This window comes from Physella acuta, unplaced genomic scaffold, assembly GCF_028476545.2.
Source record: "Physella acuta isolate Inbredline_101_S28 unplaced genomic scaffold, ASM2847654v3 ptg000174l, whole genome shotgun sequence".
In the NCBI taxonomy this organism is placed as follows: Eukaryota; Metazoa; Mollusca; class Gastropoda; family Physidae; genus Physella; species Physella acuta.
The window spans coordinates 220486-232762 of NW_026731693.1; the positions used below are offsets into that span (position 1 = coordinate 220486).

The 12277-nt window shown below is 37.1% G+C and overlaps 1 protein-coding gene across 2 annotated transcripts in view; it reads left to right on the top strand.

Moving 5' to 3' along the window:
- Positions 1 to 760: 760 nt before the first annotated feature.
- The window catches only part of LOC131936299 (outer dense fiber protein 3-like), a 33624-nt gene continuing 22107 nt past the window's right edge, over positions 761 to 12277 (top strand). Inside the window, exon 1 of one of the 2 annotated variants that reach the window (XM_059293218.1) lies at positions 761 to 912. The gene's annotated coding sequence lies outside the window, so the exon portion shown is untranslated. The remainder of the gene's footprint in view (positions 913 to 12277) is intronic. The other variant, XM_059293219.1, reaches the window with a different exon arrangement.

The window sequence follows — 12277 nt, forward strand, 5'->3', positions numbered from 1 at the left end:
TGACTGCACTGTTTAAGCATGTTTGATAAATTTTAAGTTACATTGAAAAAAAGTTGCCTTCAAAAAAATGTGGTTTCGTTAAACTATTTTTCAAGCAAAATATTACCACGTTATAAATTGTTGCTTTAAAAACTTAATACAGTCTTAACAGATCAATGACGCATAACCAGTTGACACGTATCCTTAATTGTGTTGGAGGTGGACCCCTTCTAACACTAAAATTAAGAACGAAGAAGAAGTGAAGAAGAAATAAAGGGAAAGCTAGACTTTGAGAACAACGCTTAGAAAATGTCTATATATATATATATATATATATATATATATATATATATATATATATATATATATATATATATATATATATATATAAATGTATATATAGTTAACTTAGACACCGGAAAATCAATCTGGATTTTACATGCATAAATAATGTTTTAAAACTTTCATACAATCTAAACTCCCTATTCATTACATATTCAGCATATATAATAGTCAAGTTCAGCGCAGTAATATATTACCCACAACTGGTCCTACAATAATCCACCGTAAACCTTTAAAGATTCTAATCCTTTCATTCTCCAACACCGACTAGACGGTTTTTCAATACCCACACGGCACACTAAATTTGTAGACATGCTATCGATCGATATCGGATATCGACCAGGCATGGTTGGTTTCTAACCCTCAATGTAAGTCAGTGAAAACTCTGCCTTTCGGATTTTCTTTCAGCCGGCCTTTGTCGTTTTGTAAAGACTTTCCTTCTTACGATTTCACGGGCGACAACTCGTGTTTCATATCTAACTGGTGGGGGTGAACTCTGATCCGAGTTACGGGGATTGTTTTCATTCAGTCTGGAGTAGACCTGACTGTTTGTTAGGTGACTACTGGAGTAAGGTAGACGTAAGATATAAGGTAAGGTTTTAATCTTAATTTCATTTATTTATATATATGGTATAATATTTATAGTATTAATGTTATTTGGGTACAAATCTAACAAGTACTAAGTATTATCTTTTCACTTGTCAGTCATGTGTATCATATGAGTGGTGTACACGTAGGTTGTGTCCATGTCAGTTGTATACATCACGAAAGTCGTGTACATGTCAGTGTTGTACATGTTATTCGGGTTCATTTCAGAGGTGTACATTCTAGTGGTGTACATTTCAGTGGTGTACATGTTAGTGGGTTACATGTCAATAGTGTACATGTCAGTGGTGTACAAGTCAGTTATGTAATATTCAGTGGTGTACATTTCACTGGTGTACATTTCACTGGTGTACATTTTACTGGTGAACATTTTAATGGTGAACATTTCACTGGTGTACATTTCACTGGTGTACATTTCACTGGTGTACATTTTAATGGTGAACATTTCACTGGTGTACATTTCAGTGGTGTACATAATTTAAGTCGTGTACTTATCAGTGTTGTACATGTTATTCGGGTACATTTCAGTGGTGTACATGTTAGTGGGTTACATGTCAATGGTGTACATTTCAGTGGTGTACAAGTCAGTTATGTAATATTCAGTGGTGTACATTTCAGTGATGTACATTTCACTGGTGTACATTTTAGTGGTGTACACTTCAGTGGTGTACATTTTAGTGGTGTACATTTCAGTGGTGTATATTTCAGTGGTGAACATTTCACTGGTGAACATTTCAGTGGTGTACATTTTAGTGGTGAAAATTTCACTGGTGTACATGTCAGTGGTGTACATGATAGTAATGTAAATGTTATTGGTCTAATGTTGTTGAACTGTAACACAAAACATGTAAGGGAACTGTTAAAAATATGTTCTATTGGTTTCTATGTTAAGCATCGTAACCTAAATTTTTCTCAGTACAACACATACGCAACATGTTTCTTTTAATGTTGCCTGAGTAATTTTTAATGACAAAATCAATTATTTGCGCGATGGTCCAGGAATCTAGTACCGTCTTACTCGTAATGTGGGGGGGTTGGGGGGGGGGGGGAAGTACCTACCCTCTAACCTTCATATCCCCCCTACCCACTATTTATGTGTATGTTATCAGTATGACATCGTATTGTTGTCTCGGTGGCGTTATGATGTGTCGAAAAGTGTCACATTGACATGACAATGTTGTCACAATTTTGTCACACTGTGACCACGATGCTAGATTAAAAAGTAAATTTCACTTTTAATGTTGATGCCCTCCAATTTTTTTTTCTTTTGGTACTGTGTCTAGTGGAAGAATTCTAATTTTTCGTCTGTTTTCATTTTTACTTTCTCGTATATACGTAGTATAGAGAAAGTATTGTAATCGTGCAAAAAAAAAATCGAGATTTTTACAAATCTCGACGTTTTACACCTCACTGATACGGAAAAACATAATTTTGCAATCTTGTCCGTATGTCTGTGTGTGTGTCTGTGTGTCTGTGTGTGTGTCCGTGTGTAAACACGATAACTTGAGTACCATTACAGCTAGGTTGATGAAATTTCATATATAAGTATTATATCAAAATCGTAGATCCGTATCAACTTTTGAGCGATTTCCGATAACCGGAAGTGGTACTTTTTCTACTTTGAATTTTTCAAAAGCCTATAACTTGAGTACTATTTCAGATAGATAAATGAAATTTCACATGTAAGTAAAAGATCTAATTCTCTACCTTCTGTTAAATTTTGAGTAATTTCCGTTGACTGGAAGTAGTAATTTACGCTACTTCCGATTTCTCAAAAAACTAATGTAAATTTTAAAAGTACTAATAATATTGCGCACTATTATGCGCTTTTTTATTTCGCGTTCACTTGGTGTGCAATTAATTTGTCTACGAGATTTTATTCTATTTTTAAAACTTTAAGTATTTAAAATGGATTAAAAATCATGTCTATAGCCCGAGTTCCCATCCCCTGTTATTTTATATAAGAATATTCGAGAAAGTTTAGGGGAGATCACTCCCGGTTTATTAAAACTAAGTATTTAAAATGGATTAAAAATCATGTCTATAGCCCGAGTTCCCATCCCCTGTTATTTTATATAAGAATATTCGAGAAAGTTTAGGGGAGATCACTCCCGGTTTATTTAACTATCGTGACGCGTTCATCATTAATTAACTATTATATGGAAACACTTTGCATTTCGTCTTCACCCTGTGCTCGTGTGGTTAGAGTATACAATCATAACCATCCTTTACTGTCCGTTCGTGCTTAGTAAATAGAGCTGGTGAAGTAGAGTTTATCTGTTTCATCGCCCACGGCATACTGTGGTTTGCACTTGCCCAGCCGCCTTCGTTTCCCTAACATAAGCTGGGTATCCATCAGAGCTGGGTAGACTCAGGTACGTCCTACAGACTTAAGCCAGGGATCCGAACCTGAGACTTTCAAGTTAGCAGTCGTACGCTTTACTATTCGAGCACGCAGTCAGGTATACAATATGGAATACAAATGTCTTGAGTTTAAACAGGGTTCGACTCGATTTTGTTTTCCATTAACTTGTAAAATTGCCTTAATCCCGCCCAGCTTTGAGAGCTACCTAGATAGATTTAGATAGACCGCAGGCCGCAATGTTGACCAAAACATCGTTTCATTAAACATCACAGAACCAGATGAACTCTACTATATTTGCCCTCTGTACATTCAGGACTAAAATTGTTCTTCACTTTTTAAAAAAGATTTTAATTACTTTGAAGCAAAAATCAATAACTTAGTCGACTCTGGATATGAAAATCGAATTTGACTATATCACACACACACACACGCACGCACACACACACACACATATGCGTTGTATGATTTAGACTGCATTAAGAATTCAATAGCAGTTTAAAGCTTTCGTTTCTTCGTTTCTTCAGAGTAACGTTGTCATTGGCAACGCCGCCATGAAAGGAAAATACTGCGTCTAGCGCGAGTCACCCGAAATACGTGACGTAATACACAATTTTTATTTACGGTGCTGTACGTAGCGTGTAAATAGATCATTTAGGACGGCAAGTTTGTAGCGTTCTTTTTTTTTTTACTTTCTCGTATACGGAGTATAGAGGAGGTATTGTAATCGTGTAAAAAATCGAAATCGAGATTTTCACCACATTAGCTAGCACGAATCCACACTATGGTCAGTATTTAGCTCCAGAGCTAACTAAACAAAACCTACATAGGTGAATCGAAAATCGGGTTAATTTAATTAACAACACTACCACGCCTTACAATTTAGTTACATCGATTTAAAAAGACTAGCTTTGAAACACACACCGTAGTGGCGTAGCGAGGTCGGGTGTCACCCGGTGCGGCACTTAATGGTGTCACCCCCCAGAGGTATAGCGACCCTTCCCGGGGACAAACTTTCGATTTGAACCGACCCCCCTCCTCAAACTTTCGATTTGAACCCCCCCCCCCCCCCCCCCCCCTCAAACTTTCGATTTGCACCCCCGATCAAGTTTTTTTATATATTTTGCTATTTTTTGCCTTGGTGTCACCCTACTAAATGGTGTCACCCGGTGCGGTCCGCACCCCCGACCCCCCCCCCCCCCCCCACCCCCTCGCTACGCCTCTGTCACACCTTACACGATATTTTACATATAAATCGTCTTGCATTTTACCAGGCCACGGTGATCTCTAAAGCCATTACCGGATTAGTTTAAAGCCCAGAACATGATTACCTATCGAAAAGCCAATTATACACTTATTGAGAACGTGTACCCACCACCAGACATGCCCCCTCCCTCACTACCACCCCACTCCTCACAACAATGCCACTACGTCCACACAGTAATCGCCGTGTCAGTAAGAATGAGATCGAGGAAGTAATTATGTACATGTGGCTTAACCAACGCCTTCAGTGTTAGATTTTTTCTTGGCTCGCGCAAGGCGTATTTAGTCGGCTGTGTCATGTTGATCTTAGATCAGGGGTTCTTAACCTGGGTTCGATCAAACCTCTGGGGTTCGATGAGACAGTCTCTGGGGTTCGGCGGAGGTTAAGACACACATCAAGATACACACAGGGACTCTTATAATTGGACTTTGTTAGTGCGGATCTCATAAGAAGGGTTGGGTGAATGCACAATTGAAACTGGGAGGGTGTGTATGTGGGGGGGGGGGGGGGGGGGGGGGGGGGGGTTCGTTACGTCCAAAAAGGTTAAGGACCTCTATCTTAGACGGAAGGTTCTAAAACTAAAGGTTTCGAACCATCATCATCATCATTCATGAGAACCCCTTATGGAGCGTAGGGCCGCAACCACACCTCTCCATCGTACACGGTTCTGGGCGATTATTCCAAGTTGGGTCCACGACATTCCGGCTGCTTCTGCTTCTCCTACAGCAGACCTTTTTCCTAGATTGTTTTATCCTAACTTCTTTCCTCTTTCCTTTGAGATTCCAGTCTAGTGCCTGTCTGGTGATGTTGCTTGTTGGTTTACTTATGGTGTATCCATTCCATCCCCATTCGCGCTTTTATATAGAATCATTTACACAATATAGTAATAAAAGGTAAATTTCAATCCAAACCTACAACGAATGCTATTATATAATATTATTATAGACTAAAACATCACGTATAATATAACATTCGTAGGACCCTTACCCCTTCCCTCTTTACCGTCTTCTAAACTCAAACCGACATTTGATGTGACAAAACTGAGTTTAGAGTATAAGAATCGCATTAGTTTATGGTAACATTCTTCCTAAGTTATGAACTATTGCACAGTCTTTAACTGGGTTTAAAGACAAAACGTCTAAGAATTGTGTTTAACTTTTCTATACGTCACAAACAATGTTTTGACAGTGACATCACGATGTTTTCACAGTGGCAGCACGATGTTTTGTAAGTGACATCACTATATTGTCACAATCACATCACGATGTTGTCACGATGACATCACAACGTTGTCACGTTAACATCACGATGTTGTCACGATTTCTTCACGATGTTGTCATGGTTACATCACGATGTTGTCGCGTTGACATTACGATGTTGTCATGATATTGCAACGAAGTTAGATTAATGAGGAAAATATTACTTTTATTTGTGTAATAGTTTTGTTACTTTATGACAGTCAGTAATAACGTTAGTGGGGGCAGAGGCGTAGCTAGGGGAGGGCGGGGAGGGCGGCCGCCCCGGGCGCCGACCCTAAGGGGGCGCCAAAAGGGGTAGAAAATTTAAAAAAAAACTCATCTTAAGCTGCAGTTTTGAGTTATAAACAGTCAAAGTAAAGAAATGTAACGGCTGAGAGCCTTTGCATACTGATTTAACTGTTTTCTACCTTGATTGTGTAACTGTAAAACGTATATCCTTAAGAAACAGTGACCGGAAAAACCGTTTTCCAGCTTTCCTAGATGGGTGGGGGGGGGCGCTTTTTCGAAGACTAAAATCGGAAATATTCACATCGGATTAAGAAATAAATAACCGATATCACTCAGAAAAGAAACCCATTGAACTAAAGCGTATTTTACGATTGTGTAACATAAAAAAAGAGATAGTGACGTTTAAAATCCGCTCTACTATTTTTCTCCAAGATGGTGGGAGCTTTTTCACCAACAAAAATCGAAGGATTTGTACTGGATCGGTTATTAGATAACTCTTTTAACACTTAGAAAAGAAATCAATAGTATTAACACTTAATGTACGATTTCACTACTTAGTTTTGCTAAGTAATAACGCGACTAGTTCCTTGTAAGATTCTTACGATTCTCAACTTTATCGTGAGAGATCAGATAGTTTTACTTGATTGCATTACATCTTACCTGGATCACTTCATTAAAGAGAAATAAATATCACGGATTCTCGTATCACTATCCGATCAGTAAAATAGCAGTCTGTCGTAGCGGGTGGTGGATTATTACTTTGTTCAACCTAACTGAAAATTTAGAATTGTAATATAGGCCTACTATTATCGAAATTTTCTAAAGACACGACCAAAAGTAGACCAAATAAGCTTGCACCTTCTACAAAATACACTCTAAAGCAGTGGTTCTTAACTTTTTGGAGGTACCGAACCCCACCAGTTTCATATGCACAATCACCGAACCCTTCTTAATAGTTGTATCGTCCACACTGACAAAATCCGATCGTGTATCATATGAGTCGGCTGTGTGTCTTGACCTCCGCGGAAGCCCTGAGACTGACTTACCGAACCTCTTGGGTTCGATGGAACCCACTGTTTTAAGCTCTTTTGATTTTTTTTCTTTTTATTCGTTTCGGCTCCCTAAGGAACATAGGCGTAGGCAACACTTCGTCAACTCACTTGATTTTTATGAAGATCGAACGCTAATAATCCAGCCTCCTCCTGAACGTCATGGGCGTCAACTATTATCATTAAACCGGTTATTACAGCTTCTTCATCCAGTACAATAAGTTCTGAATTTATTGTCGACTGTGTGCGAGAAGCCAGCGCACATGTGATAAATCCAAAACTTCCATCTGTTGTGTCCGTTGAATTCCAGTTTGTTTCCTCTAGCTTGTTTCATTATACAATCAACCAGTCAATGCAATACCCATACTTTTGCTATTGTATGTCAATTGTATGACCTTAATCTAACAAACTTATAATCCAACTATGTACTATATCATAACAGAGACTGTTCCAAAGATAAAACATAAAAAGTCTGTCCTAAACGAATTAGCACTGCTAAAATTTTTATTTTTTTCTGACATTACTAATCATCATTTTTTAAAGGATAATGCATCTTAAGGGGAATTTAATTGGCGTTGAGTTAAGTTTTAGGGAACGACAATCATACAGCGTAATTATTAATTTTTTTCCGGACTGTCGCACACATATATACACACGCGCACACACACACACACACACACACACACACACACACACATATATATATATATATATATATATATATATATATATATATATATATATATATATATATATATATATATATATATATATATATATATATATATATATATATATATATATATATATATATATATATATATATATATATATATATATATATATATATATATGGGAGGGCGCCAAACTGAAAGTTCGCCCCGGGCGCCGGGATGGGTCGCTACGCCTCTGAGTGGGGGCCTCAGTGAGCCTGCATGAGACTCCCGACAAAAGGGCTTGGGCAGAGCTTTGACTGTCAGTCATTTTCTCAAGGATATGTCAAGTATTGTTAAAATGGTCATGCTTTGTCCTGGGATAGTTTTTCCAGAAATGGGAATAGTGTAATTATCATATTCTTTCGTGAAATTGTATATGGGTATAGTTTATTTTGAATATTTTGTTAAGAGACAATCAATATATTAAATGGAAGCTTAAGAGATTCTACAACCTCTGTATCTAACCAAGTTCTCTCCCTTTCATTCACACCCAGAAGCATCGCTCCCCAACATTTCATCATGTTCATAAATTAACGCATGATTTGATACCATTTAGCAAACCGCAGAAGTGGTAAAATAAAATAAAAAATAAACCCATTTGATTAAGTGATTCATTGATTTGTTTTGATGTTCCATTGAGATTACATTGTGTTTAATTTATTGCTTAGACCTTGATGGAGATTTTCGGGAAGTCCCGCATTTTGACGTCATTTCCTGTCAACTTGCGTGCTTAACTAGGCTTACTGCGAGGTAGAAAGCGACACCGCGCAAATAGCGTCACGCCGCTAGGGGGCGGTATAGTTCAAACATTGGCGCAGCCCAACTGGATGGCAAAATATTCTCAATTACTTTGTACTTATAGAAAAAGGTAATTTTTTGCTATTTACGGCATTGTTGGTTATTAAATTCTGAGTTTAATTTGGTAGTAAGGGTCAGAATGATCGGATTGTACAGCGCTCGACTGTTAACCCGAAAGTATTGCGTTAAGAAACAGGCTATGGGTCCACCCAGCCCTAATTGTTCCCTACTCAGGAACAGATTTTCTTTCAGGCCGAAATACGTCTACCCGAAAGAAATAGAATTTATATTGAAAATATATACCTTTACCAGTGCCTGCCCTCAAGGAAAATTGTGTCTGTTCTTCCCCCCCCCCCCACCTCGGAAATTTCGAAGGCCCCACTCCCCTCACTCCAAAGGAATCTGAAAGAAATACTGCTCAGGATAGGGAAAGTAAAGACGGCTGGGCATAGTGACGATCACAATATCGAGGTCAAGGAAAGGCCAACTTTACTTTTTAAAATCTGGTAGTTGAGATTTCATCGAAAAAAAAAGCACATTGAAATTTGGGTTTTTAAAAAAGTGGAACTGGCACTGTTTAGTCTCACCCGCGAGAGACGGGTTAGTATGTTCTGCTCATACGGGGGGGGGGGGGGGGGTAAGACTTTCTTCGGGGGGGGGGGGCGGACACTGTTAAAAGTATATATTTTCTATAGAAATTTTATTTCGTGCGGGGGGGGGGGGGGCGGTAGACTTTCTTCGGGGGGGGGGGGGGGCGGACACTGTTCAAAGTATATAATTTCTATATAAATTTTATTTCTTTCGTGGGGGGGGGGGGGGGGCGGTAGACTTTCTATGAAGATATGCCTGGAAGAAACTCTGCTGCCCACATAAGTCTGGTACTAAAATCCCGACAGACACAACAAAGACCTACTAGTCTAGAACCTTGATGTTACTAACCACATGACACTAAAAAACCTACTAGCCTACCACCTTGATTCCTAGTTACCTACGAGCACACGTAAAATCGCTGTCATACGCTGTCAGGTACAAGGCCGTCAACTGATAAGCCACGTACAGAAGTATCGTACCCCGTCTACTCTCAAGATTAAAACCTCTACCTGGTTTCTAGAATCTAGGACGGCATTTACAACAGTTACTCTGACTAGTTTAGTAATTTTATTACTTTGTTGTAATCACAGTGGGTTCTATAGCTTCCTTAAATAATTTTTTTGAAGCACTTACGTGTAATGTATCTCTTATAATATTAGTCTGAGCTGGTATTTCTTTATTGAGGTGTAGTTTCCAATTTGAACGAGTCTTTTAATGAATCAAATTTTTAGCTCGTCCTTCTAATTTGACGTGGGTTCTCTCTAACTCTAATTTATATATATATATATATATATATATATATATATATATATATATATATATATATATATATATATATATATATATATATAATGACGTCATCTGCCGTGTTTAGAATAAAAAGAAATGAACTATTTCATTCAAATTTGATTTAGATCTACTTACACTATGAAATGTACACAATACAATTTTTCCGGCCTAAACTCATAAAATTTATTTTATTTATTTGGATTCTAGATCTAGAGATTCTAGATCTAGACTAGATCTAAATCTACAAATCTACGCAATAACTAGATCTAGATCGAGACGTAGACGCTAAGATCTATATTTAGACTCTAACTTCTCTAGAATCTTTTCCAAAAATAAATTTCTATATTAGGACTAAACTATTTCAAGACAGAATTATTTTATACAAAATCTTTGTTTGGAACTGGCTAATTTCAACATTTGGGATAAAATATTAATTTGAAAGAATAGGCATATTCGCGTAAGTTAAGATTTTAAAATACGTCTTTCATTCTCCGAGTTTTATAAGGAGCCTATATATATATAGCGGAGATGATAGTGTATTTAACCCACGCAGGTGGTGCGGGTTCGAGACGCACCAAGTCAACTTGGTTAATCTATTTTTATTTTTATTTTGCTCGGGCTAAACTTTAAAAAAAATTCTATTAGGATTCTAGATCTAGATCTAGATGATCTAGATCTACGGAAAAACTAGACTTACACAGATGTAGACCCTACCTAGATCTAGAATCTATTCAAACAATACATTTCTATACTAAAGTATTTCAGGCCTTAATTACTTTATTGAAATCTTTGTTTATCTATGCAATTTGCTAATCTCTATAATATATAAAGCAAAGTTGTCGGGTGTCCGATAGGGCACTTCCCGGCGCCGCATGCGCTTCAAATTTCGCAGAATCTTGCCTTGGGGCGACAGAACACGAGGGCCGGTTGGCCGAAAAGTCTACGATGAGGGGGTCAAAACTGACCTCGACTGACCGGCGCCTTGTATGAGCTATAAATCGAAAAAAAAATTCCACGGAGGAACCTCTTCATAACTCTTGAGGTCGTAGACCGACCCTCTGGCGAATTAATTAAGCATTCAAATTCTCAATGTTTTCGAAAGCCTAAGCGAAGCTGGGCATCATGCCTAGTATATATATATATATATATATATATATATATATATATATATATATATATATTTATATATATATATATATATATATATATATATATATATATATATATATATATATATATATATATATATATATATATATATATATTGTATAACCAATTGTACAGGCTCTAACTACCCCTTAACATTGTACTATGGGTGGGTAGATTGTTCGAACACAAATTGTTGTAAGGCTTATGCGTGTTGTGATAGAGTAGACAAAGTATTTATACCTGCAATAAAGCAACCACGGCTGCTTATAACTAGGCTGTCATAAAAACTATCAGGCTTACTGGGAAACGAATGAAACAATTATTTCTGTTTAAAAGCTCTATTTTTTAACAAACGAAATTCAAACCCAAGAACTGTTACTTTAGTTCGAAACAGAAATTATTAAGGAGTTTTTAAGGTTTGGATGTGCAGCTCTTATTAGTTGTAATCTTGTTTATATATTTGTTTTTATAGGTTATACAGCATAATTGACTGTACTGTAATGCGCCATACTTTAACTGCTATGATTCATAACACTTTATTAAATCATTATACTTTATTGTACTAAATATACGTTTTTGTAGTTTATTGTAGGCCTACTTTAACGCAATTCATAATACTTCCCTGTAACTTATTGTACTTTACCGTACCTTTTTGTACTTTTCCTATACTATTTTCTACTTCACTATACATCACTATACTAAATTATACTATACGAGCCGACTGCGGCGTATCATACGCCGCTATTTATTTGTTTATTTCTACTTTTCAGTAATTCATAATTTGTGAATCCGACACTACCAATGCTGCGACTAAAAATATTATTTCAATTTTGTAGTTCTGTTTCAGCTTTTGAGCAATTTCCGGCGACCGGAAGTGGTACATGCACTACTTTCGGTTCCTCAAAAGCCAATAATTTGAGTCCCATTTTAGTAATGTGGACGAAATTCACCTATAAATACTACATTGAACGCGCATGTTTCTTTCAAATTTTGAACGAGTGTCAGAAAACTGAAGTGGTACTTGATTCTTTTTTTATTGTCAACACTATAACTTGAGTATTTTTCCATATGTAAGTATAAGTTTTATAACTGGGTCACTTATCGTTTTTGAGTGACCTCCGATAAACGGAAACGGTACTTTACTC